This window comes from Stenella coeruleoalba (genome assembly GCF_951394435.1).
Source record: "Stenella coeruleoalba genome assembly, chromosome: 6".
Lineage (NCBI taxonomy): Eukaryota > Metazoa > Chordata > Mammalia > Artiodactyla > Delphinidae > Stenella > Stenella coeruleoalba.
Genome location: NC_137151.1, coordinates 88384380 through 88411662, shown reverse-complemented (window position 1 = coordinate 88411662; position 27283 = coordinate 88384380). Strand labels below are relative to the sequence as shown.

Here is a 27283-nt window from a genome sequence, read left to right as displayed (position 1 = left end):
ACTTGTTTATTGTTTCCTTTGCTGTGCAAAAGCTTTTAAGTTTCATTAGGTCCGATTTTTGTTTTTATTTCCATTTCTCGAGGAGGTGGGTCAAAAAGGATCTTGCTGTGATTTATGTCATAGAGTGTTCTGCCTATGTTTCCTCTAAGAGTTTTATAGTGTCTGGTCTTACATTTAGGTCTTTAATCCATTTTGAGTTTATTTTCGTGTGTGGTGTTAGGAAGTGTTCTAATTTCATTCTTTTATATGTAGCTGTCCAGTTTTCCCAGCTCCACTTATGGAAGAGGCTCTCTTTTCTACATTGTGTATTCTTGCCTCCTTTATCAAAGATAAGGTGACCATATGTGCATGGGTTTATCCCTGGGCTTTCTCTCCTGTTCCATTGATCTATATTTCTGTTTCTATGGCAGTACCATACTGTCTTGATTACTGTAATTTTGGATTATAGTCTGAAGTCAAGGACCCTGATTCCTCCAGCTCTGTTTTTCTTTCTCAAGATTGCTTTGGCTATTTGGGGTCTTTTGTGTTTCCATACAAATTGTGAAATTTTTTGTTCTCGTTCTGTGAAAAATGCCATTGGTAGTTTGACAGGGATTGCACTGAATCTGTAGATTGCTTTGGGTAGTATAGTCATTTTCACAAAGTTGATTCTTCCAATCCAAAAACATGGTATATCTCTCCATCTGTTTGTGTTGTCTTTAATTTCTTTCATCAGTGTCTTACAGTTTTCTGCATACGGGTCTTTTGTCTCCTTAGGTAGATTTATTCATAGGTATTTTGTTGTTTTTACTGCAGTGGTAAACAGAAGTGTTTCCTTAATTTCTCTTTCATAGAATGAGTTTGGGAGTGTTCCTCCCTCTGCTATATTTTGGAAGAGTTTGACAAGGATAGGTGTTAGTGCGTCTCTAAATGTTTTATATAATTCACCTGTGAAGCCATCTGGTCCTGGGCTTTTGTTTGTTGGAAGATTTTATGTCACAGTTTCAATTTCAGTGCTTGTGATTGGTCTGTTTCTGTTTTCTATTTCTTCTTGATTAGTCTCGGAAGGTTGTGCATTTCTAAGAATTTGTCCATTTCTTTCAGATTGTCCATTTTATTGGCATATAGTTGCTTATAGTAATCTCTCATGATCCTTTGTATTTCTGCAGTGTCAGTTGTTACTTCTCCTTTTTCATTTCTAGCTGTATTGATTTGAGTCTTCTCCCTTTTTTCCTGATGAGTCTTAATAATGGTTTATCAATTTTGTTTATCTTCTTAAAGAACCAGCCTTTAGTTTTATTGATCTTTGCTATCGTATCCTTCATTTCCTTTTTTTTTAAATTTTGCAGTTCGCGGGCCTCCTTATGGGGATTCTCTTGTATGTTATTTGTTGCTTTTCCCTTGCTGATTTTAATATTTTTTCTTTGTACTTAATTTTTGATAGTTTGATTAATATGTGTCTTGCTGTGTTTCTCCTTGGATTTATCCTGAATGGGACTCTCTGCACTTTCTGGACACTTGATTGACTATTTCCTTTCCCATATTAGGGAAGTTTTCAACTATAATCTATTCAAATATTTTCTCAGTCCCTTTCTTTTTCACTTCTTCTTCTGGGACCCCATTAAGTCGAATATTGGTCCATTTAATGTTGTTCCAGAAGTCTCTGAGACTGTCCTCAATTCTTTTCATTCTTTTTTCTTTATTCTTCTCTGGTAGTTATTTCCACTCTTTTACTTTCCAGGTCACTTATCCGTTCTTCTGCTTCAGTTATTCTGCTATTGATTCCTTCTACAGAATTTTTAATTTCATTTACTGTGTTGTTGATCATTGGTTGTTTGATCTGTAATTCTTCTAAGTCCTTGGTAAACGTTTCTTGTATTTCCTCCATTCTATTTTCAAGATTTTGGATCATCTTTACTATCATTACTCTGAATTCTTTTTCAGGTAGACTGCCTATTTCCTCTTCATTTGTTTGATGTGGTGGGGTTTTACCTTGCTCCTTCATCTTCTGTGTATTTCTCTGTCTTCTCATTTTGCTTAACTACTGTGTTTTGGGTCTCCTTTTTGCAGGCTGCAGGTTTGTAGTTCCCATTGTTTTTGGCGTCTGCCCCCAGTGGGTAAGGTTAGTTCAGTGGGTTGTGTAGGGTTCCTGGTAGAGGAAGGACCGGTCCCTGTGTTCTGGTGAATGAGGCTGGATCTTGTCTTTCTGGTGGGCATGGCTGCATCTGATGGTGTGTCTTGGTGTGTCTGTGAACTTATTATGATTTTAGGCAGCCTCTCTGCTAATGTGTGTGGTTTTGTTCCTGTCTTGCCAATTGTTTGGCATTGGATGTCCAGCACTGTAGCTTGCTGGTCAATGAGTGGAGCTGGGTCTTAGCACTGAGATGGAGATCTCTGGGAGAGCTTTTGCCATTTGATATTACGTGGGGTTGGGAGGTCTCTGGTGAACCAGTGTCCTTAACTCGGCTCTCCCACCTAAGAGGCTCAGGCCTGACGCCTGGCCGGAGCACCAAGGCCCTGTCCACCACACAGCTCCGAAGAAAAGGGAGAAAAAAAAAGAAATAAAGAAAAATAACTAAAATAAATGTTATTAAAATAGAAAGAAAATGTTTAAAAATAAAAAAGTAATAGAAAATAAAAAGGAAGAACAAAAGAAAGAGAGAGCCACCAAACTAAGAAACAAATCCACCAATGATAAAAAGTGCTAAAAAGTATACTTTAAAAAAAAAAAAAATGGGGCTTCCCTGGTGGTGCAGTGGTTGAGAGTCCACCTGCCGATGCAGGGGACGTGGGTTCGTGCCCCGGTCTGGGAAGATCCCACATGCCTCGGAGTGGCTGGGCCCGTGAGCCATGGCCGCTGAGCCTGCGCGTCTGGAGCTTTTGCTCCGCAACGGGAGAGGCCACAACAGTGAGAGCCCCGTGTACCGCAAAAAAAAAAAATATGGACAGACAGAACCCTAGGACAAATGCTAAAGGCAAAGCTCTACAGACAGAATCACACAAAGAAACAAACACACACTCACAAGAAGAGAAAAAGGAAAAAAAAATATATATATATATAAAAGAAAAGGAAGAGAGCAACTTAATAAACAAATCTACCAGTTATAATAAGCCCTAAATAGTAAACTAAGATTCACATAAAACCAGAAGCAAATTAGTTACAGAAAGCCAACTCCAAGTCTGCAGTTGCTCCCAGAGTCCACCCCCTCGATTTTGGGATGATTTGTTGTCTATTCAGGTATTCCACAGATGCAGGGTACATCAAGTTGATTGTGGAGATTTATTCCACTGCTCCTGAGGCTGCTGGAAGAAATTTCCCTTTCTCTTCTTTGTTCGCACAGCTCCTGGGGCTCAGCTTTGGATTTGGCCCTGCCTCTGCCTGTTGGTCGCCTGAGGGCATCTGTTCCCCGCCCAGACAGGACAGCCTTAAAGTAGCATCTGATTTGGGTTCCTCTGGCTCACTCAAGCCGGGGGAGGGAGTGGTATGGAATGCGGGGCAAGCCTGTGGCGGCAGAGGCCGGCATGATGTTGCATCAGCCTGAGGTGTGCCGTGTGTTCTCCCGGGGAAGTTGTCCCTGGATTATGGGACCCTGGCAGTGGTGGGCTGGGCTGCACAGGTTCCCAGGACGGAAGGTGTGGATAGTGACCTGTGCTTGCACACAGGCTTCTTGGTGGCTGCAGTAGCAGCCTTAGTTTTTCTTGCCAGTCTCTGGTGTCCGCACTGATAGCCACAGCTTACACCCGTCTCTGGAGCTCTTTTAGGCAGTGCTCTGAATCCCCTCTCCTCACGCACCCTGAAACAATGGTCTCTTGCCTCTTAGGCAGTTGTAGACGTTTTCCCGGACTCCCTCCCAGCTAGCTGTGGCACACTAGCCGCCTTCAGGCTGTGTTCACGCAACCAACCTGTCCTCTCCCAGATCCCAGTCCTGGGATCTGATCTCCGAAACCTAAGCCTCAGCTCCCAGCCCCCGCCCACCCCGGCGGGTGAGCAGACAAGCCTCTCGGGCTGGTGAGTGCTGGTCGGCACCGATCCTCCGTGCGGGAATCTCTCCACTTTGCCCTCTGCACCCGTGTTGCTGTGCTCTTCTCCGTGGCTCTGTAGCTTCCCCCCCTGCCCACCCGCCCCCGTCTCCGCCAGTGAAGGGGCTTCCTAGTGTGTGGAAACCTTTCCTCCTTCATAGCTCTCTCCCAGAGATGCAGGTCCCATCCCTATTCTTTTGTCTCTGTTTTTTCTTTTGCCCTACCCATGTATGTGGGGATTTTCTTGCCTTTTGGGAAGTCTGAGGTCTTCTGCATTCAGTAGGTGTTGCGTAGGAGTTTTTCCACTTGTAGATGTACTTTTGATGTATTTGTGGGGAGGAAGGTGATCTCCACATCTTACTCCTCCGCCATCTTGAAGGTCCTCCTTATTAGCAAAATATTTTGTTAATTTTGTTTGAACATTTAATATCTTGGATTTTCTACTATCCAAATAGGATAATGTTGTCTCTTCTTTTCTGGTGCTTATGCTACTTATTTAATTTTATTGGATATTTGCTTTTGTTAAAAGTTTCAAGGCAGTATTTAATATTGTGATAGCATTCATCTCTGTCTAACTGGAAAGATTTTAGTGTTTGTTTATTGTAATGCTTCTTTTTGGGAAGTGGTAAGATAGTCTTTAATGTATTTAGAAATTTTGTTTGTTATTTTATTTAGGGTTTTATTGGAAATAACTGCTGAATTTTATCAAATATCTTTTAATCATCTATCGATATGATCACATGTTTTTCTTTTATTAATATTGTAGAAATAATGGACTTCCTCTTGCATTCCTGGAATAAACCCTTAGTCATGTATTTTCATTTTGATTTGTTTCTGGATTGCACTTGCTTATACCTTGTGCAGCATGCTATGTATCTTACTTTTAGACGGATGAGAAAGATATTAATAAGTCTTTAAAAATGTAGCAAAGATCTTGGTCTTAATAGTCAGCAAATGTGAGAAAAAAATGTTCTAATGTGGAAATGTAGAGAAATATGCACACACACACACAACCAAACAAGAAGACATTACATTATATTCATAGATCTGTCAAAAAAAATCCTATATTTTTCATCACTGGTGAGTGATGTGGTATGAAGAAGAGTTAACTGTTTCACACACTAGGAAAAGTGACTGTTAATGCTGCTGTTTGAGAGAGTAATGTGTCAGTATTAAGATACAGATACATATACCTTTGTTTTCCAACTTTATTCACAGGAGTATATTATATAGATAAACAAAAGCATCATTACTTAACAAAGTATGTGAAAATATCTTGAGTAAAAGAAAAGGAAAGATATATAGTGGAAACAAAGAGAATGCCAGTCAAGAGGGGTATGGCTTTATAAACTAGGGGGATCCACACCATGGAACATTATGCTGCCATTAAAAATAATGACTTAATTCTCTCCTAGTTAACCTGCAGAGAGTTTCATGATGCATTTTGGAATGAGAAAAACAAGGTGCTGAAAGGTTATAGATATGATCTCAATTATTATAAAAGCAAGAGCAAAATTTGTGTCTGGTTATATGCATATAGTCTATATTTTATCCATGTTACATATTCTATGAAAAATTATGCAGAATTTTTCTTGGCTATAAAATATTGTTTTCTTTCTTGTGTATTCAAAGATAATGCTTTCTTTTCGTATGGATACAAAATCCAGTTATTTTATCTGAAAATATACAATAGCTTTTAATGTGCCTGGTGTCTATATACTTCTGCATAAATGATCTTAAAAAGTAAAAAGAAATAAAACAAAAACAAAACCTAAAGGACCCTGGACTTTAGAATAATAGTTAGATAGCAAAAATTCCAAAACCATTTATATTACTATTTTATGTCTTCATGTCCTGCAATCTATATCTCAAAATACTAACGTGTATCCAAAATTGAAGATCACGTAAAGTAAGCAGAAGTGACACTGTAAAACATTCCTTTTAAAACGATTTATTATAGTAAAAGACATGGGAACAATGAAAAGGTGAGCAGAGGGAGGAACTCTTCTCCAATCCCATTTCTATCCCAGCTGGAGGTGCATAGTTTCCTTGTTCTTATAAAGGAATTACTGCCACATGGTGAGTTCCTGCAATAAAAGTTAAATATGAATTGGCTGTGCTTCTTAAATGTTAATAATCCAATCATATGGAAAAAGGAATTTAGTAATGTACAGTATAATTTAAAAAGTCAGAACTCTAAGAGTTTGAGATTTTCTTGGAGATTTACTCAGGTGCTGTCATCTTTATGTGATGGCACTCCTTCTGAACAAGTGTTTATATTGATAGTGAAAATCTGTTTAAAGTGAAATACTTATATCTGTAAGCTAATTAGCTGTTTAAATGTATATGATCTAAAACAGCTAACTGATTTTAAGAAAATGAATAGCATATTTTGATACAGTGGATATTAGGCTTTCTTTCTCTCTCTCCTCCCTCTCTCCCTCCCTCTGTCCCTCCCTCCCTTCCTTCCTCTCTTTCTTTCTTTTCTTCTCCTTCAGCCATTAAATGCTATGTAGACATAGACTAAGGAGAGGGAGTATTTGTTTCCCCCTAGGTTCTTACGGGAAGAGAGCTTTCAAAACTTAATTTTTATTATGTTTATGCACACTTGCTAAACCTAGAGAAAATCAAGCAATATTTTTGGGAGGAGGGGAAGTAAGTTTACATAATCCTTTTAAATATTTGCTTGATATCTCTAAATATTGCCCACTGCACATCAACTAGTATTCTGCTATCACTAAGTACAGTTAAAACTGTTTCTGTCAGTTAGTTCCTGAAGGTATCAGTAGGATGTGTAGCCAGGGGAAAAAAGGGAGGTTAGGTACTTTTAAGAAAGGCACAAGAAGGAAAAGAGAAAGTACATAGAGAAAATAATCTTTTTTTTTCTGATGTAGCCATTCATTTCTTTAACAAATATTTATTGAATGCCAGGGACTTTTCCAGGTGCTGTTGATTCAGCTGTAGTTGAAGAGAAAATGTCCCTGGAATTTACTTCCTAGTTGAGATCTTCCCAGTAAAGAATGAAAACAACCCTTAGAAATGATATTGAATGTGCTTCCAAAAAGGATATTACCCCATGGGAAATAAAAACTTTCCAATAAAATAATGCACCACTGAAGTTTCATTGTTACCAATACTTTAAATATCTAATATCAGAAAAGAAAATGTAGTAGAATTGAGGAAGAAAACTGTATCTAGCGATCCATTGTTTAATATACTCTCTTAACAGATTATTGAAAGACACCTTGTTTTAGTAAGCATAAAGGACCTCTGGCAATGTGAATTATTTAAATATACAAAGGTGATGACTGTATTCTTGTATTCTTGTTTTTCTATCTCTGCAAACATATGAACATAACATTTCCAATAGAAATAGTCTCATACACATGTTTTTACTTTAAATAATGCATTTACTTTAAATAATGCATTAGAGTAGAAAGCACTTATGAAGAAACAGCCAGAGCAAACTTAGATTTTTATTTCTAAAAGACTGGGGAATAAACACTCTTATCAAGAGATTGGATTAGAGCATTGCACCAGTGAAGGCAGTTGGGTCAAGAATTATCAAAGTATTAAAATCCAAGTGATGTCTTCAGAGCATTAGTTTTGTATCAACATATTGAATTTTTGTAATATTAAAATTCTCTAGAATGCCTACATGTCAGAAAGAAAGAAATCTAATATTTGTTTACTGGTGTATTTTGAATTTACTTGGATCTATCATGTCAAGATAGAGAGACAAATTTCTGAAACAGCCATACTCTTGTTTTCTCTTTAGGACTCCATATACATGTTTAATTCATTTTGCTAAGTATTTATTTACTGCATTTTGTCCAGCTGAATACTGCTTGCCATGAACTCTATCTGTCACAATTCATTTTCTAATGAAATAATACATGAACATTTAAAATAGAGTATAGTAAGAATAGAAAGTACTATAAAAACAAAAGATGATGTACACATTGTTAATAGTTGCCTGACCAAGGAGTGATCAAGATGGGAAAACTTTATGGAAGAGAGATGCCTAGAATTGAATCTTGAAAGTTTCCAGATTTGATTGGAAATAAAGTACATGTGAAGCAGGGTGAGCATCATTAACAAGATTGAAGCTGGGGCAATGTATATGGGGAGCAACAATGAGAACAATCTCACTAGAGTGATAGACCTTGGAGGGCAGTAGGGGGAGAAAAGTTACGATGAACTCAGATTTCTCAGGAGATTTGTGTAGCAAAATATGGAAGATGGATTTCTTTTAAGAAGCAACAAGAAGGTATTGAATGTCCCTGAATATTAGGTCAAAGTGAAAGAATCTGGCAGGATATCGCAGAAGCAATTGGAAGTATAAGATAATGTAAGATGAAGGTCTTCGGTATGTTTCATCTAGTACCTGCAGCTCTGCTTGGTTTGAAGTAAGAGAAAAAATTCCTATATTCTCAGAGTGGCAAGGAATTACCCATGAGGATCCAGGACCTGGAAGGGAGCTCTGATTTGCAAAAAGGAATGAACAGCAACAGGAATGTACTGATGTTCAGTCACCACACGGCAAGAGGTTTGAAGTCTCCAAGGATAGATGATGATCAGGGACCAGATGGGAGTTCCCTATCTCTGACACCTTGGCTATACTTACATTTTCTTCATCTTGCAAGTAAATCCAACAAATAATGTGTATGTGTGTGCATGTGATGTAAGAGGTGGAGAGATGTGAGACCAAATTATATATCTGTCAGAATGAGAACCTGTTCAAAATATAAGGATGGTTATAATGTAAAAACAAAGGTTAACTAATATTTACTCCCCATAAATATAGCTCATTGAATATGAGTTCTGGCACCTATTTTGGTGATTGGTAATAAGTTCTCAATAAATATTTGTCAATTAAATAGAATTATTGATTGAATTGGATGAGACCATATATTTTCTGACATTCCCTTTAGGCTACCATACTTCTTGAAAATAGTAGAAAGTTATAAAATCTCTAAATTTAATTGGGTGTGTAGATCCTTTTTATTTTGCTTTATGTCTTTCTTAAACTTACATTCTTCCTCCAGGCCTATATTTTTTAGCATATTTCCTCTTGAAAATCCTGCTGAGTTGAAAAACTACAGTTATTTGGAGTTTCTTCAATATGCAAAAATAGAGGTTTCTTTAATATAGCAAATTAACAGAAATTTTAATTTAGTATTTAACAACTAAGGAAGGCATATTAGCCTGTCTCCATAGCTATATATTAAAAATACACAAACCTTCAGAGCTAATAAAAAGTTTGAATGTACATTTTAGTATTACATTGGGAAATACATGATCATTTTAAGCATTCTAAAATATTGACCAGAGATGTGACAATTGATGTCTTTATCATTCTTAACAGTTGGTAGTTTTTATAACATGATCCCATGCTAAACTCTGTGCTGAGGGTGTAATATATGGGCAATATATGTATGTAAGTGTGCATTCAAGTATATACCTATTTACATAAATATGAAATATCATTTAAATGTCATTTGAAAATATGAAAGCAAATACAGATTTATTTTTCATTAGTTTTAGCATTATATTATACTTAATTTAAAAATATAATTTATTGATTTTTTTCTAGTTTTGCAAGTAACTGATATTTATTGCAGAAAAATTGGAAAGTGAAAAAATGTATAAGATGCAAATAACCATAATCTCATTATCCAAATATTTTGTTGTATTTCTTATGGTCTGTTTTCATTGCAGAAATATGCTTGATCAGAGTTGAATGTAGACAAAAATTTTATTTTTCTACTATACTTTAAGTAACCCATAGAATACAAGGAATGAGTTTTGCTTCGTAGCAAACTGGCCCTTTACCATTCTCCATTTTCCCTCATCCCTCACTCCAGGTTCAAACCCTCCATGTGAATAAATCTTCCACAGAAATTATTATAGTTATTCTCTGTTTTGTTGTCTAACAACACATCTATTTTTCTTCATTAAAAAATGCAGCGTTACAAAACCTAAATCCTAGAAATAGAAAGATCCAAAACAATGTTCCTCTCCAGTTTGATGCTCACTTCTTGTAGTACATTTAATATTGGTGAGCTGTTATGATTTGTAAAAATCTAAAGGCTTCTCTGTCTTCTGTGTCTAGAAAAGCAACTCATATACAGTGGGCACTCAGTAAATATGAATTGAGTGCATCTCCTTGTTGGATTATAGGTAAAGTGATTGTTGGTGTTATACGGACTATGAGTTTATTACCAATTGATATAACTACAGACTATGTAATACAGATCAGCTGAGTATGTAATACTGTTGTATCAATGGCTCTTTTGTAAAACTCTTTATGGTTTTTCCCTATTTTTGTTTATAACTCTATCCCATGTGGTCTGTTCCCCTTTTATTTTTTATCCAAAAATCAGAAATAATATCTCTATTGAGATTTTCCATTGATATGCATAAGCAACTGTGCCGTTTAAAACTCTTTCAGTTAATGCAACATTGAACTGTAGACATTCCTAGAGTGAAATAAAATGGCTCCCCTTAGACTGACAAAAATACCCTGAGGCACTCTGTTTATTTAAATAGAGTGTTCTTCAGCAAAGGTTGCTCCATCAACAATTAGTGTCTTCTTCATAACTCCTAAATTATTCATTAATGCAAATCCAAAATCTAATCACTTTTTTCTGCAGCAAAGTTGAAAGGAGAAAATTAATGCTATTTATTTCTTTAAAATACACTTTCTAGTTCTTTTGCTATTAATGTGTTTGAATAAATATAATTTTGATATGCAAGGTTTCCGTGGCAATTTAAGTTTTTGAATAACAAAAGAAGGATGAAGACAGGATTTTGCTGTTTCTTTTACCTCTCAGAGAGTCCTGACTAATAAAGTACATCTCCTGTAAACATGAATTTCTTTTTGCTGGCAGCAAAAATTCTGCTAATAGTTTCATAGCCATTTCACACTTGTACATTGACTAGTTTATGGTATATCCTTAACTTGCATCTCCCCTCCTTCCCTGCCAGAGGGCTTCATAAACAGAATAAAGATAAGGCTGCACATTTCTACTTATTACTGTGGAATCATAACTACCATCTCAGGGCACTTTCTCCAAGGTTACCTTCTGGCCAGTGCTCCCTTTTTGTGTTCTTGGCTCCGTTCACTGAGGAAGTAAAATCAGATATTGGTGATTGTTTTAACTATGTAAAGAATGTCTCTTTGTATGTGTGTTTTTAAGTCTTATAGAAACTCTGACTCTTTAGGAAGCTGATCATGTTCACCTTGTTCTTCCTGGTCTGAACCTTAAATTATATACAAATTAATGGCAGTTATTACGGTTATTCTTTTTTCAAGTTGTATTCCTGTCTTACTGCTCTTGTTTTTATTTAGTTATAATGCCAAAATACTTTTTATTTCATCTTGTAGTAAAGATTCCTGTAAACCATACTGGAATCTTTCATGGAATGATGTGGAGTATAACTATAAACATATAGACAAATTCATATGTTGTATATAGTGTGCACCTCTGCTATGCTGGCAGAATGACAGCTCGTAGGGCCAGCCAGTAAATTCTTCCCTTCAGTAGGAAGAGATTGTGAGTCGAGAGTAAGATAAAGCACAATCCTTTACTTTTCACACATAGGGGTATGTATTATTCACTTATGGAAGAGTAAATGTCATCCAAAGGCTTAACAATATAGGTAATGAATAACAAGATAATTCCCTGATACTTTGTGATCTGTGTATAGCCATGACAAAGGAGTATTTATGTTTTAAACGTACAAATAACAAGAAGGGATAATAGCATGATCTGTAACTCTTATGTAGATTATTCCTGGTCATGGGACATAGGCCAAGCCAATCTGAGAATAAAGTTTCATCTGCCCCAATGTTTGTCTCAGCAACAGGGATATGACCCACTCAGACCAATGAGAAGCAATCCGTGTGAAAGACCCAGTCGTGGGGGAAACAAGATCAGACTCTGGACTTTTCAGTATGATAAGTAATCAATCCCTTGTCCAGTGGTTAGGCAGTAAGCATTTGAGTCCCTACTTTATTTTTTAAAAATGCACTAAATCAAGGTTACTGTGACACTTATGATGGATCAGCAACAATAGTTGAGAAAGCATTCTATGCTACCGACTTGATGCAATGCTCTGGGAAGGCAATCAGGGACCCCAGGTATGTCTGTGTAAATTGTGGATTAAATAGTCCTTAAAGAGACAGTTCATATAGTCCACAACATGAACAACAACATATCCCAGGATTTATGAACTTTATGGCCTGCACAAAAGCCAGGTCTAAATGATTAAATTTAGAACTCAGCTGAATTTTACTCTAATGTTTGATTCAACTTTTTATATGAAAATACAGTTTTGTGCAGCATAGTGGAGAAAGCCAGTTAGGTTATATGAAATTGGCATTGTACTGCCATTTTAACAGTAATTGAGAATCTCCTTTTTTTCAATAATATTCATATTTCCATATTTTATAAAAGATGTTAGTCTTTTGAATTACATATACTCAATTTGAACAGTGTAAACTCTCAACCTTTTCTTTTCAGAGACAGAGCGTTGAATTTTTTGAGATTTGACAAGAAAGAAGTTTTTAATAGTGAATTATAGCTAAAAATAGATTTGTCTTAAAACAATTTTATTGACCACTTCTGGGTCTAAAAAATAGATTAAACTTTTGATTGCAGGGCATTTGTTAGCAAAGAGTTGGAGCATAATTGTTAGTGAGCTTTCAGAAGCCTTTCTTGGAGATAATGTTTGAATAATCTATTGCCAGAATTTGAATAATTTATGCATGAACCAGTGTAGAGTTATAATTGCAATTACAATGTTCAGTTCAGTAGCAATGAGTTGCATTTGAAGTTGGATGCCGATTACTCTGTATAGCTTAGGTTCTGCTTTTCATTTCATTTTTAACAAAGGATTCTGAGTAAAGGGAGATGGCTCAGAGCTTGACAAAAGTTCCCAAGTGAAGTTTTAAAGAGTTTCTTTCTAAAGATTTTTATTTCATTTTATTTTATTTTATTTTATTTATATTCAAAGTCTGAAATCCAATCTTGCATGCTTCTGTGCCATAGAGATAAAGCAAGGGACTGAAAGTGCCCCTGGCTGGACAGAAAGGACTTTTCTACGTTTCTTCTGAAGGAGCAGCTGCTCTTATCAATAATTTCCTGAAGCAATAGTCCTGGAGTGTAAACAATATTTTATACGGATGACAGTGGAACAGAATATGTTATTGCTAAAATTTGTGGAATTCACTGTGGAGAATGGATTAACCCTGTATAACACAGCATCAAATGCATTATATTTTCTGAATTAAATGAAGGGTTAAGAGTTTTTGTATGATGGGAGTCTCAGACTCAAAAAGAAAACAATAATTTTATTTTCACAAATATACAAAAAATGTTATATATCACATCACATTCTAAGTAATTAATATTACTAATCTTAGTGTTTGGTCAGTCAATTCAAATTAAATTTGTAATGTGACATTGAATTTTTGCTTTCTTGAAAAACTTTAAAACTCTACTGAAGTGTTGACAGTTTTAGAGGGCTAATTTTTTTTATTTAAAAAGATGTCAATGGGCCATGAATTATTTTTATATTCTCTGAACTCAACAAACAAACATTTATAAAGACTTTAATTGGTTTGCCCAAAATTAAAACAATTTTAATTGTCTCTGGAGATCAAGCACTTCCATGAAAATCATTTGTTTCTAGAAACTTTGAGATTTATTTTCACTCATTACAGTCAAGTGTCTACAGACCCCTTTCTCCAAATTTTGTTTACTCTTACTACAATATAAGAACATTTCTTAATTTTACCATTCATATTAAAGATATTCTCAAATGGGGGTATTGACTAGGGAACTGAGAAATATAAAATGAATCTCAGAAGCAGAATTGTGTAACTCTTCCATCACAGATATCCTAGCATATACTGAGTTGTAGATTTATGGACTTAAAAGAAAACTTGAGCTCATTTAGATCTGTACCCCACTCTAAGCAAAAGAAAACAATACAGAAATATTGTAGACATGTTTTGGCAAAAAATCTTAATATCAAATCAAATTATACAGCCTTTTAAAATAACTGTTTTTCTTTTTTCATAAGCCTTACACTCAGGAATATAATTTATTTTTGGTATAATTTAGATCTATTCTCACCTGCTACTTTGTAATTTCTAAATTTATTTTTGAGATCATTGAAAGAATATTAAAGATGAGCTAATTCAGTATGAACCCCCCACAGGGATTGAGAAATTTAAAAATCAAGGGTATAACCAAAGATTTATTTTATTTTAAATCATATTGAATTAAAATCAGTTTTTATTTTTTAGGGACCTTCCAAAGAAATTTAATATTGTATTCTTACTTATTTCAACTTCTTTCAAATGAGAATGAAAAAATAAACAAAATTCAATTCTCACAATTATACCATATTAAGCAAGTTTCAGAACTAATGTATAGTTTGAAGTATAGCTAATGATTACCTTTAGGAAAATATGCATTGCAAAATCCAAATTCAGTTGATAAAATTTGTTTTCAGTGTTCTCTTCTTTAAAAATGATCAACAGAGATGAATCTATTTGGACTATAGTAATTTATAGTTGGCTAATTACAGGGTGGACTTTATAAAGAATTAATTTTGACTAAGCAACATAATAATGTGATCAACATTGTAAGATGCTATGTTTGAAGAGAACATACTTAAGAAAAAATCTGATTTTCACATTTATTATACAGGAGTTAGTGGATAGGAGCGTGAACGTTGCAGTTAGACTGATCTGCCCCTTAGTATGTGTTGTGGTCTTGGACAGATCAGTTGGGAAAGTCAGTTTGCTTATCAGTAAAAAGTAGTTACCTGATAGGATTACTGTATATATATATATATATATATATATTTTGTGTGTGTGTGTGTGTGTGTGTGGTACACGGGCCTCTCACTGTTGTGGCCCACTGTTGTGGCCTCTCCCGTTGTGGAGCACAGGCTCCGGACACGCAGGCTCAGCGGCCATGGCTCACGGGCCCAGCCGCTCCGCGGCATGTGGGATCTTCCCGGACTGGGGCACGAACCCGTGTCCCCTGCATTGGCAGGCGGACCCTCAACCACTGCACCACCAGGGAAGCCCTACAATTATTTTATTATATGTTAAAGCACATAGAATATTACCTGACCCATAGTTAGCATTCTATAGTATTTGCTGTTAATTATGGTGTATATATAAGTAGATAGCATTTATTTTAGGTGAATTTATCTTTTTTTCCAAAGTAGTGCCTTCTACTTGGAAATGTGAGAAACAGCAATTTTGATATAATTCTATAAAATTCTATTAAAAAAAGACATGGTCATTAGTCATGAAAATTATCTTTAATTGGAAAATGAAATCACATGCCACTGTTAAATGGAAGAATGATGTGGAATATTATAGTACATTTTTCTGAAATTGGCATCTAAATTATTAAATATACAGGTTTTCCCCTGGAAAAAAATTGTAGTTTGAGGTCTTTCACTAATTTGGGTGGTTTCTTTTTTTCCTAATTAGTCTGAATCACTAAGGTTTTCCTTTGTTTATAAAATATCAGTTCATGACCAGGTGTACAAAAGGGAAGAAAGTACTTTCTATCAATAACTTTATGTATTCAATATATTCATTTATTTTCATTAATTATTTATAGAGGATTTATAATGATATATGCACTGTAAATACATAGATGTATATTTAGTATATAAATATACATTATATATAATTAAATATATCTGTAATATATAGTTATATAAATATATATATATATAAAAATTCTCCCAACAAACTTGTGAGGTTGTCATATTCTTCTTTTATTATAATAAAGGAAATAGCATGGAGAGAGATTAGGTTAATTAATATACGACAATACTGTGATTTGAATCCAGGTTGCTCTGCTCTGAAATACATGCTTTTTCCCAAAATACCATATTGCTCTCGTAGATAGCCATTTTAGGCCAGTGATGCATGTTATAACTAAGGATGACTTAGTATGGCAAGACCAGAACGTCAGGAATGTTAGAGATTGAATTTATGTTAAATGACTTAAATATTAACCTAAAAAAACCCAAACAAGCTCAATAAATAACAGTGGGCCAGTGTGTTAGTATTTATTAACAATCTTGCTGAGTTTATGAGTCAGTGTTTACTAGCCATGCTATATTTTAAATCCAAATTACAATGATTGAGCACATTAGATCATTTAGGAACACTTGAACAGTGTGTCAGCATCTGATGAAGAGGAAGTAGGCCATTCTACATGAAATATTTGTTACTAAGGAACAGTTTATTAATGTTAATGTATTTTCAATCCTGTGGGTTAAAATAAATACAAGATTTGACCTAAACTCTTTCAAAAATAGGGTGCCATACCTTTAAGCATGTTTCTATCCCTAATTCAAGGATATTCAGGAGACCTAACTGGTGAACTTATAGGCTTATGTACATACAGGCATACTTCATTTTATTTTGCTTGGCTTTATTGCACTTTGCATGTATTGCATTTTTTTACAAGTTGAAGGTTGTGGCAACCCTTCATTGAGCAAGTCTATTGGCTCCACTTTTCTAACAGCGTTTGTTCGCTTTGTGTTTTTGTGTCACATTTTGGTAATTCTTGCAATATTTCAGACTTTTTCATTATCATTATATTTGTTTTGGTGATCTGTGACCAGTGATCTTTGATATTACTGCTACAACATGCTGAAGCTCAGATAATGGTTAGCATTTTTTAGCAATAAAGTATTTTTTAATTAAGGTATGTACATTGTTTTTTAGACGTAATACTATTGCACACTTAATAGACTAAAGTATTGTGTAAACATAACTTTTATATGCACCAGGAAACCAAAAAATTTGTGTGACTCACTTTATTGTGATATTAGTTTTATTGTGGTGGTCTGAGGTATGTCTATAATAGATGATTCATAGAATGATATTCTAAGGATACTCTAAAATATTTCTCATAAGCAGTTTTTTCTAATATGATCAAACAGATATTTCTGTCAGGACTTGAAAGAGACTAGAAAACACAACTTCCTGAAGTTATGTCTCTTTGTATTTAGTCCCAGATGGAGTTCCGTTAAGCTTTTTATATTGTATGCATTTAAAAAATCTCTTTTGAAGATGGTATACCTATTAACTAATAAGTTACTTGATGGAAAAATGTACGGAGGTAATTCTAAAGGATATATTATATTAATATACATTATTTCCCCAGAAATAGAACAACATCCACTTTAGTTTTAAAATGGATTGTTCTGAATTATGGGCTGTTGCTTCTGAAACCTGTAATAGCTTTATATAACCTTATGCTTTACATCTTAGACGAGCCTTTACACATGTTCCTCTTGTATAAAATAGGGTGGTGATCAACTGCAGGTTATCACTGAGTGGAGGAAGTCTGCATAATGATTAAAAAAATTAGATTTAGGGTCAGCCACTTTCTAGCTCCATGATCTTGATCAAATTACTTGACTTTCTTAAAGCTTCAGTTTATGTATTTGTGAAATGAGACCAGATAACTACATGCTTAATTATTTAGTAAATGTCTGTTATCATTATGGAAATCATGGGTAACGTTTTCTATCCATCGTGGCAGGAGATATAAGCAGCTAATTTTCTAACTCTCAATTCCAAATGTGTCTGTTATTGGCCACATAAACCATTGAAGAATAGTAAAATGTTTGATTTTAATATAAGAACTTCAAGGTAAGCTTTTATTAAAAAAATGTAAAAAGCTGTTTCTTTACAGCTGTGTATAATATTTACATAGTTCTGTTCACACGGGTCCAGAACTGCATATCCACAGGGCTATTAGCATCTCAATTGAGAATGTCTAAAAAGATTTTAGCGACAGATGCAAAACAGCTGCAGTGCTATTTCAATAATAATAATGGATAGATTTATTTTCTGTGGGCTCTCTTTTATACATTCTGAGCTGACACTAACATTTAGGACACAAAGGAAATTAAATAATAACCAAAAAATCACATTTTCTTGGGTGAGGAAAACTCACCCAAGAGTTTTACTATTACATATGCAATAGTAATTAACTGTCAAAGTCTAGTGTATTCTATAAGATCATGCTGAATTGCAATATCAGCATTAGCACTGAACAGTAGGATGAATGTGTATCAAAGTTTACAAATTAGTTTCTCTAATAACACACACTGCTTTGTAGTGAAATTTGGTTTGGATATCATTTTGATTCCAAACAAGTTTAAGAGGATGAATAATTTACATATTGATACTATTGACAACCCTTGCCATAGTTTGAATTTCTTTTTAAAAAATTGCTTCCTGGTTCTAAAAGATGCTCCAAATCTGAGATTTTGTTTAATATGCCTCAATATGAGATATAGCTTTAGTTAATTGCGAAAGTATTGGTGCAGTATTTACTATATGCTGCTGGAGAGTAGAGAAGCTGCAAAAGAAGTGAAATGAATGAGCTCCCCAAAGAGTGTTCAGTATAATTCAAGCCATGAAATGGCTTAAATAACTTCGAGGTGGCAAACCCTGTGATTCAAGAAGGATACTGGGCTGAATAATAACATGGAAACTAGAAGGGCATTCCTTTTGGGGAGGTAAATATAGTATCAGTTTTTGACAAATTACATTTCAGATAACGGTGGGATATCCAAGAGGGATTTCAACGTGATGGTTGTTATATCTGTTTTCATTCTGCTGGTCAACCCATTCAGTGATTCTCTATTTCATTTAATACATTATTCATATCTAATATCTTCAAATGATTTTTCTTTAAAACCACACGCCCTTGCTTCATGTTTGTAAGATTCTATTTTCTCCCATAAGATAGTAATTCTGCTTTAAATTCAGGTTCTTTCTGTTTCGTTAGTTCTGCTTCCTTAGGTGTAGTTGTTCTGCTTATTGTTCTTATTTCATAATGCTAAGTACCTTGAATGTCTTAGTTTTGTGGAGGTGAGTGCCGATTCACTTCTCCTGAGAGTGTCATCCTCCTCTGCTTGCCATGTGCATTTGGGAGAGGAGCAAATCCTGTAGCCTGGGTCTGAACTCTTTGCCCTGGTTTGGGGAAATGAGCGTGATGTGTTTATAGGTGCAGTGTTTTTTTCTTTTTCTTAGTTTGACATCTTAAACCAAAGGAAATATTTGCCCTCCTATTGTTTGCCAGGGTTTATTTAGCTGATCTGGCTGGCTGAGCAGATGTTACCTTTCTTGTTCAAGACCACCTGTAAAAATCTCCTAAAAATTTAAACTTGATTAAAATAGAAGGTTTATTCAATGTAGATTAAAACAGTTATTTCTCTTTCAAATATTATTTCTATCTTTTAAAGGATTTCCAGTTGAGATTTATCCTATAGGAAATAGGATGTAGTGAGTTAAGTAGATAGTGTAGGTTTGCATTTCACAGTCTTCTTGCTAGGGTTGGTCTCAGAAAGGATTGTGGAATGTGCATATTCATCTTGTTGGTGTCCCTACATCCTTTAGGGTCATTATCCCATCTCTGAAACTTCACCCTATCCTAACCACACAGATAGCCACTGGGTATTCAGAGTTCTTTATAAGGACTTAGCCAAACCCAAATCACTTAAGACCCCACTACAGACATAGTATTTTAATCCATAGGAGCCACCAATGGCAGTGCAATGAAAGTCCTTCTCCCTTTTTTAATAGTTTATTAGAAATTATGTTTCCTTTCATTAGAAATGAAAAAATTAAGGTTTGAAAGACATTTTTGGTAGGCTTGGACTAAAAATAGTATGCAGTAATACTCCACATTTTCTTGGATCTGAGGAAATAATCATTGAAAGACATCTTTTATATATTAGTGTGTGTATATATTCAAAGATATGTGATATGGCCAAAATTTTTTGACAAGATGAAATTGTGTAAATTATCTCTATTTTCCCACAGTCAGTTTAATTTACTTGTTATGATTTCAGTGTGTTGTTATTATATATTTGTCTCAGTTACATTTAATGAGCCATTTATGTCTATCTGCCTGCCTGTCTGTCTCTCTGTCTGTATCTATGTATCTGTCTGTCTATCCATCCATCCATCTGTCTATGCTGCATTTATCTTGATACCTATGATTGATACCAGCAGCAAAATAAAAATTCTTTTGGTTCATTTTATTATGGAATATTAACTTGCTGTTGTAATGCTGAACTTTGGTCACAATTAAAAATAGGAAAGTATTTAAAAAGACAAATTGAACCATTGATGACAAGAATACTTGACAGTGTTGTAAAGTCCATCATACTTTGATTTCATTTCTGAGAAATTGCTTCACGGTGAGTTGTGTGATCCTAGGACATGTATTTTTATTCATAAATTCAAACTTGATTTTTGACAAATATAAAAATTAGCTCTCCTAACCTCCGGTTCTAATTCATACTGATGGAACACAAAATCTTGTCCTCAAATTCAGTAATATATTTTGTAAATAACTTTAAAGTTGAAATATTTTCCCTTTTGGATAATTTATTTTTCTTGTTTAATTTATAGAAGATCCACCTACTGGAGTATTAGAAAAAAATGACAACATAAGACTGTGGGATACATGTTTGAGTCATGAAATATAATTGACTCCATTTAATAAATACCTATTAGTGAAATCATCTAAGTGATAGGCATTTATTGATAACACTGTCCAGTTCCCCTAGAGAAACAAAGATGAATTAAAACACTGTTTTCTATCTTTTTGTAGCAAAAAATATATACACGATAAACTGATACATTTGTTGTCTATGATTTTGGGTAGTGTTAAACATGATCTATATCTCTTATATTTACTGTCAAGTTCCAAATTGTGATAGAACATTTAGAATGATGACCTTCTGTACTCTAAGATACTTTCTACATTTAGATATAATATCTTTAAAAATTACTGGTAATATTATCATTTAATTTATTTAGTATTAAGCCCTTTTTAAGACTTGAGACAAATGATACTTTTAAAATTATACATGTATGCCTGGGGCTTCAGGTTTTGAAATCTAATAAAAAATGTTTAATGCTAAATAATTTAAAAACAAAAATCATTCACAGATTAATTAGAGACTCAAGCTAATTATTATGTACATTTTATTACTCGACAGACAAATTGCTACCAAGTCAGCCTGTTGTAGCTGAACAGCTATTGTAGACCCTCGTAATCTGACTTCATAATGGAGACTGCCACATTCACTGGTAAGAGTATTTCTGCTTTGTTGGTTAGTGAAGCTGTGATACTTCAAAGCTAGCAATTAATTTTTGGTTAGAAATATGCCTTTGACCTCGCTCTAGATGGAAACAACAAAAAATTTTAAAGAATAAAAGGAAATAGTATACTGGTTTACTTAAACTATATGACTTGGTGCGTGTCTGTGTTTGGTGTGTTTGAGTTGGAGAACAAGCTGTACATTAACATAATTATATATATTTTTTAAAGAAGAGTGTTCTTAGGAAGCCATCTAGGGAAATAGCCTATGACAGGCAACATTTAATCAAGGTAAGTTCTTTAAGATTAGTTAAATTTGCAGGGGCTAGTTGAGAAGTCAGTTGTATTAATAGTGTGAATTTAGTTCCAAATGATGGCAGGGCAAGAGTTAGTTGAGATAAAGAGGCTCAGTCTGCAAGGCAGAGATGGAACTTGTAGGCAACTCAAAGATAACTCAAGCAAAGGGAAATCCAACGATGGAAGAAGAGAAGGGAAAAGAAAGTTGAGAGGGCAGGACTCTTGTCTCCTTTGTCTGAAATGCTTTTTGTCTCCTTGCCTACCTGGCTAACTCCTTTTTATCCTTCAAGCATTAGCTCAAATCTCTTAGTCTTATTTTCTGTCCTCACTCTAGTTTCTATTCTGTATTTCCACTGCACTTGGCACATACTACTATTTCTGACCTTGCCTGGAAATTTTTAGTTATTAGTTTCTTTAACGATCTCTGTCTTGAGACACAGGAAAGTTGTCTCGTTTATCTCTGCATTGTTACTACCCAGAAAAATGCCCCATACATAATAGTTGTTGAATAAATACATGTTTGTATTTCTCCAGGAAAGATGGTGAATGGATTTTTAAAATTCTAAGTTGTGCTCTGGATATTTGCAATTTTTGAATGATAATTAGCTGGCATTAGAATTATTAGACAAGTAGTAGCCCTTACTGCTCATAAATGGAAAATGTAGGGAGAGACCTGGAGCCTTTGTAAAAATGTGAGTCTAGATTGATTACGAACGTGGTGCTGAAGGCTGGCAGCAAAGCTCAGGTAATAGGCACAGCTGGGTTGTTGCAGGTGTTTGCAGAAAGGGCTAATCAAGGGAGTTGCTTAGCACAGCAAAGGCAAAAACTTTTCTCCCAAACCTTAATTCTAAACCTCACATGCAAGGAGGAATGGAATCTGTGCAGACTGTTCCAGGAGTTTATAGGAACTAACTACTAAATGTGCAAATGGGAGCTTGTTTGAAGTTTCAAGCAGAGGAGCACAGCAACTTGTATACCCTTCACTAAAGAACCATCCTCCTCTGTGAGGGAAGGTCATCCTCTTCCACGGAGTGCACAGCCTGTACAGATGTGAAATTCAAGGTGTCTTTTTTTCAGAATGGTTATGCCTTTAGAACAGAAGATCTTAGACAGAATTAGAAAACATAATCTAAAATGGAAACCTTACATTGTAGGATCTTGTGGAGGGAGAAAGTTAAAACTAAAGGGCCACGTTAGAGAACCAAAATAGGAGGGAGGAGGAATATTAGACCCAAGAATCTATCTAACAAGCATGTAGCTCTTCCCACAGAATTAGCACTGGGCTTTTGGAAGGAGATCATCATAGCATGTTCTACAGATCAAAATGAATAAGTCACAAAGCTGGAAAGAATGAAGAGACCTTCTTTATATAACAAAACAGAGCATCTGGGGCTTAGCAGCTCCTATGGAGTAGTATAAGCATGTTTGACTTGGCCAGTTGGTAGCTGTGTTGTGGGTATTAATATCCCCATTTTTCAGATGAGGAAATGAGGCACAGAAAGTTTAAGTAACTTTTCCATGTACCTATGGTGGAGTCAGATTTGTCCTTAGGCAGTAGGGCTTCAGAGTCTATGTTCTTTGTCAATATTCTATGTCAGAAATCAAGGTGGTTTTAATAATGATGAAAAAGCAGAATTAGGAAACCTAGCTTGATCACTCATTAAAATTAGCTTTCTAATGCATATATCCTAAATTGAAGTTATCCACCCTAACATTGTCCGACTTGGACAACCACAGCCTTGTTCCCAGAGGTTGAGCCTATTCCATAAAATGTTCAACACAGATGAGTAGAGAATTCAAGTGCATGGAGGGCAGGATGCCCCGAATGAGAGACCAAGGCTGACCAGGTATGTGCAGCTTTTTCTCACAATCTCTCTAATTTGATATTCCCTTGAAAAGTATAATGCGATGGAGGGTGTACTTTCCTAAGGAGTGGGAATTACTTCTGCTTTACGGAAATGCTCACAGAGAGCACTTAGATATGATGGGTTGGAACATGCAATCAGAATATGGAAAAGCAAATCATATTTAATTCTGAAATAGGAAGCAGAATTGAATATGGTTTGGTGTGTGGTCTCCAGAGGCAGCAGGCCTATTTTGGATTCTAGATCTACTGCTTATTAGCTGTGTGGTCTCAGGCAATTTATTTTATCTTTCTCAGACTCAGTTTCTTTATCCTGAAAATGGAGATAAGAATACCTGTCCTTCGGAATTGTGACACTGTATATGAAACATCTATTGAAATAGTCCAGATCTAAGCCTTTCGGGTGAAGAATCTGACAAGTGGGTTTCTAATTGGGGTACATATTCTTCCTCAGAAACATTGCTCTGCAGGCTTAGGATTCAGAGGCAAGGCCTGACTGCTTCTTGTCAATGTGAGATGTTGAAGACGTAGATTTTTCTAATTAACTCAAGATGGCAACCTCCCAAAGCTGTCTGTTTTCAAGATTGTAGGTATTTCATTTTCATTCTGTTGTGATAAAGAGGAATGTGGTGAAGATGATCGGAATTACCTCCTATTATGAGCTTGTTAATTTGTCTGCTGTAATTTTCTAAGCGTTTTCTTGGAACACATCCAGAAATTTATAAAAGAGATCATCTTCCATTTCATACTGTTACAGACTGTGAAACAATAACTAATTTGAGATAATAAGTATTGTAGCTTATGCAAACATATATAAATACAAAACATGCTGGAAGCAAGTACACCACCAACCAAGACTAGAGAAGCTATATTTTTAGCAGAGTTTGCTGTTGTATAAGATGAGATAAAGGTATGTAAATATGCTAAGGTGTTAGTACGCTCATTGCATTAATCATTTGTCCAATAAGTATTTATTAAGTACATCATATGAAAGAGAGATACCAAATATCCAATTCAAAGATAAAGGTGCATATATCATACAAAACCACAGCAGCATCAGATGAAACAAACTGCTTTTATTTGTACTAAAATATTTGTAAAAATTGAATAATTGCATTATGAGACACTTTCATAATGCACAGATGCTGATTGAAATACGGCTGACTATTGCTGTTTGTTTTATTAGATTTAAATAGGTCTTTATATTTGGACTGGTATATATCATAGAATCATCTGTAAGCCCTCTTTTATTTCAGTTCTATAACAGATTCATTTGTAAACTACTTTGATATAATTTCAAGCTTTTAGAAAAGCTGTAAGGCTACTACAGAAAACTCTCATATAGCCCTTAGCCAGATTCACCAATTCTTAAATTTTGTACCTTTTTTTTTCTTTTGGCTGCACCGTGTGGCATGCAGGATTTTAGTTCCCTGACCAGGGATTGAACCCATGTGCCCTGCGGTGGAATCACGAAGTCTAAACACTGGACCGCCAGGGAAGTCCAAGTTACCTTTGTTTTTTTTTTTTTTTTTTTTTTTTTTAACCTTTGTTTTAATCTGCAGTATTTTTGAATAATTTCCAGAAATTTTGCTTTTTACTAAGTACCCAAGGACATTGCTAGAAAGATTTGTGCTGAAGAGAAATCTGTGAGCCAGGTGTTTAAAATCTTTAGCAAATGAGGGGTACATATCAGTGATCAAGAGGACTAGGAATGTAAAACCTATTGGTATTAGTCTCAAAATTTCTAGAAATAACGATCTCTATATCCCTGGGCTTGTCCTGTTATCCAGTCTTTATTGACTTTGTCCATTGACAGGGCAGAACTTCAGCCACCACTCTGATGGGCTGCGTCCTAGATCTGCATCTTTGCAAAACTTTGTTATTGCTAACCTGATAAATTCAGATGTTTGCTTCAGATCACAACTTCCTAGCTTTCTTCCTACCCACTTATTTCTTCCTGTCTTCTTCCTTCCCTGAATTCTTTAGATCCCATGGTTCATCATATCCATGAATAGTCTCACAACCTTTTCTCATTGTCATTCTGTTTTGCTAACCTAATAAAACCCCTGAACTGGGTAAATCCAACTATCCACTTTCTTTGTGCTTAATCTTATGTTTTGGGCAGAGGTGAAAAGATTATTGCTACTACAGATTCATGGTCTCCAACTTCATCTACGCTCTCCTCAGTTCCGGGCAAGCCTAGCCACAATCTTCCTTTCTTCACTGTGACCATTGAAAATCTTGTCTCATCACTTCATGGACATATTTAGTAATTATCTCATTTCTCTTCTGTAACTTCAACCTCTACCCTTTTATAGAACCCTTCCCTTTAAAATGTAATCCACTATACTCTCACATGGGGAGGGGACCCTCCTGTAGCCCCTGTGTATTCAAGATTTTTAAGTGCATCTACCCACATATCCCCAGCTAAAGTCTCCAGGACCCACTTCGTCCTTATTGGAACTATAAAATCAGAGTCTTGCCTGGGCTGAGAATTCAACCTTTTATGAAGTTCTCCTGCTCTTAAGATTAGGTCCTGAGCCTGGTTCTCAGTACAGTAAGCTCTCCAGTTACAGAAAGTTGGTGATTCTTTAAAATCTGACAAAGCAGTTCTCTGGATTTCAGTACTTTGCTTTCAGTTGGTGATTGATGGTCCTGAATTAGTTATTTCCTTTCTTCAAAGCATCACTGGTACTCAGCAACAGCTATTCCATTCCAGAGTCCTTACAAATACTATTTCGCTCACACCTCTCATATGCCAGAGATACTGTACAAGTAGTGCATACTCTTCAACATGGGTCCTGTTCCATGCACTCCATGTAAAAGTATAAACAATTACACTCCTACAGCATGTCAGAGATTATCAATATTACACCCACCACCAGTGATCGTGGGTCCATTACCAGCTGACTGATGGATAATCTAATTTAGAATCCCATAGACGCAGCTTCCTAGGATAATTCTCACTACCAATTTTCTGACTCAACCCTAAAAACAGAACATGAGGCAGATTCAGTTGTACATCATTTTCTGAGAGATTCAGTTGTACATCATTTTCTTCTAAAAAAAGAAAACAGTAGGGAGTGAGAGAAGCAAAATAGCAAAGGAGAAAAAGCTGAGCTCGAATAAAGTCTGGGATTGACCTAATTCACGAGGGATCACACCACAGAGTTCTGGCCAGCTTGAGACAAAAATGCTGTCCTATTGTACTGTACACCTGTTGAACATTGACTCTGTGTTGCCCTAAATGTGAGGTGCCATCAGCCAGAGGCAATCCTCTAGAGGAAGGGAGTAGTTGTTAGCAGCCTACCCTATGGCAAGTAGGCTAGCAGTAGCCTGTTAAAAATGCTGCTACATGGATGCTCCTCAAAAACATGATATTGAGAGAGGGAAAAATAGATACAATATAGTACATACTGTGTGATTTCATTTATGTGAAATTCAGAACAGGCAAAAGTAATACGTGATCAGAGTGATGGTTGCCGCAGGGTGAGGAAAATACACTTATGGGAAAAATGAGACTTGGAAATGTTTCATATCCTTATCTCTGGTGTTCCAGAATCAGGTATGGACTAGGGATGAGAGATCGAAAAATGCTAAATATTTGGGTCCTCACTCAAAATACGATTAAAGATTTGTGCACAGAGTAGAAAAGAGGAATCCTATGAGTTGAGGAATGTCATTTTGACCACTGCCTCCACCTAAATTGTGAGGGAACTTTCTTTCTTGCTTGCTTTCCCCCTGAATTATCAACGTGTTAATTAACCCTACACCTGTTGCACTCCTATTGGTTATAAGACCTTTTCTCTTTTTCTTCTTCATTTTTATTTAATTTTTATCCCTATTTAGTTATGTATTTTTCTATTCTTCTGCTTTTCCAGCTGCCAATTCAGAAAACCTTTCTCTGGCATGGCTTTTGTTCCAAACTCCTTCCCAACAC

At 35.3% G+C, this 27283-nt stretch overlaps 1 protein-coding gene across 12 annotated transcripts in view; it reads left to right on the top strand.

Annotated features, from left to right (window-relative positions):
* Positions 1 to 27283, top strand: part of LOC307187471 (uncharacterized protein) — a 1029543-nt gene that overhangs the window by 152817 nt on the left and 849443 nt on the right. For all 12 annotated transcript variants that reach the window (XM_079923575.1, XM_079923576.1, XM_079923567.1 and 9 more), the window contains exon 3: positions 21082 to 21172. The gene's annotated coding sequence lies outside the window, so the exon portion shown is untranslated. The remainder of the gene's footprint in view (positions 1 to 21081; positions 21173 to 27283) is intronic.